The 2,145-nt window shown below is 41.6% G+C and overlaps 1 pseudogene; it reads right to left on the bottom strand.

Moving 5' to 3' along the window:
- Nucleotides 1-247: 247 nt before the first annotated feature.
- Nucleotides 248-1,128, bottom strand: Dppa4-ps2 (developmental pluripotency-associated 4, pseudogene 2; annotated as a pseudogene).
- Between the last annotated feature and the right edge of the window lie 1,017 nt (nt 1,129-2,145).

Genomic DNA, 2,145 nt, shown 5'->3' on the forward strand with positions numbered 1-2,145 from the left:
CACACAAGAGTAGGAGGCTACCCCAGTGTTCAGTCACTACAATGAGCAGACAGACCTTTTGGTGGCCCCACTGGCTTTTACTTAGCATCTACTAACTTACAATATCCCATAATTTCTGTGTGAGATGGGCACCTTCAAAGGCATAGATGTGGATTTCCATCAGCCTCAGTGTCAGCTGAAGCTCTGCCAGTCATGCCACCAGAGTGAGTGATGCCAGCAGCTAGCTGAAACTTAAGAGATCTGTCCTTTATCCTTCGAGGCTCTTAGTCAAGACCATTCCTATGAACATACTTGAGGCATAGTATGTTGTTGTCCAGGTGTGGGGGGTGGAAATGTTCAGGCCGGAAGCAGGACGAGGGCAATCGCTTTCCCTTTCTTATCAGGTACCCAGGCTTGTCCAGCATGGAACTGCAGCTGAACCCAACCACTTGAGGTCTTAAGAAGGCTTGTCCCATCAACCACATACCATGTTTCCCCATAGGTCTCTGATGTTGCAGTGGATAGCACTGCCTCGAAATTTTTAGCATTGGCTGCTATTCTGGCCTAAGATGCCAACACTGCCTCGGAGGCAGATGTGGTCACAACCGTGGTGCTGATTTCCTTGTAGGGCATAGGAGGATCAATGAGAGCAGGTATCTGCCCCTCTGGTACAGTGACAATTTCCAGGGCAACTGTCACCTGAGACCCTTCCCCAGGTTTAGTCTTCATTTTTTTTTTTTTATTGAGGTGTCTTTAACCTGGTCTCCTTGGCTGTGCCAGGAACATTCTTCAACTTGGGCTTCCTATAAATGTATCCTGGAGTCTTAGTATCTTTTGCTTTTTTTTTTTTTGGTTCTTTTTTTCGAGGCTGGGGACCGAACCCAGGGCCTTGTGCTTCCTAGGTAAGCGCTCTACCACTGGGCTAAATCCCCAGCCCCACTGAGCTAAATCCCCAGCCCCTGAGCTAAATCCCCAGCCCCATGCTTTTTTTCTCCTTTGGTTTACAACCCTTATCTTTCTCTGACTTTTTGTTTGTTTGTTTGTTTTCCCGGTATTTTTAGTCAACCTGCTTGGTTGACTTGACATCTGGCATTCCACTTCTTCCCTCAGCTCTTCTGTGCTCTGTTTCTTGCTTCCAGCATTCTCCATCTTGATGAAACCTCTGAAAGAAAGTTTTTCCTGCTTCCAAATGACCTCTGGCCTCAGTCGACTTTTAAAAATCTCCCTCTGAGTGAACTTTTCTCATTGGGTAAGAAGCAATTCTCCCTTTCAGTTTGCTTGTCATATGCCTTAGAATTACAAGGCATGTTTTAGTCAGTGGGATTCTCTTACTTCTGAAGACATGGTAAGACTTCAATAGAAATTTGACTATAAATATATTTTTTTAGTTTGTATGTATATACAGATGAGAGAACATTTTATCAAGGTTTTTAAAAAGAAATTTCCAAGGGGATGTATTATGATATTTGATTATAACTACCATAGCATGAACTCATACTGCAATCATGTGATCATGTGAATTAATACACTGTTCATTAGATTTTAGGACTGTTGAGTGTGTATTTTCACCTACTCAGCTACAAAGCATTCTTTATAATATCATATTATTATATGATATTAGCTCTTCTTCTTCCTCCTCCTCCTCCTTATTTTTCTTCTTAGATTTATTTTATGTATGTGAGTATAATGTTGCACACCAGAAGAGGGCATCAGATCCCATTACAGATGGTTGTGAGCCACCATGTGGTTGCTGGGAATTGAACTCAGGACCTCTGGAAGAGCAGTCGGTGCTCTTAACCACTGAGCCATCTGTCCAACCCTAGTCTTACTTCTTAAGTACAATGAGCTTAATTTAACAAGCTTTAAAATCCAAAGGCCCTAGCAATATTGAAGCACATCCTTCAATAATAACTTTGAATATCGATGGTCTCAATTCACTCTTCAAAACTCACAGACTTAACAGATTGGATTAGAAAATAGAACCTTCTTTTCCCTGCCCCTAAGAAACGTACCCTACTGCCAAAGATAATTACACTCTTAGGGTGAAAAGAATGGAATGGAAAAAATATTTTAAGCAAATGGAACCAAGTAACAACCAGATGTTGTTGTTATTCTAATATCCCTAAGGATAGAGTTCAAATCAGTTCTTGTCAGAAAAGATAAAGA

The sequence above is a fragment of the Rattus norvegicus genome, chromosome X (genome assembly GCF_036323735.1).
Source record: "Rattus norvegicus strain BN/NHsdMcwi chromosome X, GRCr8, whole genome shotgun sequence".
NCBI classification, from domain to species: domain Eukaryota; kingdom Metazoa; phylum Chordata; class Mammalia; order Rodentia; family Muridae; genus Rattus; species Rattus norvegicus.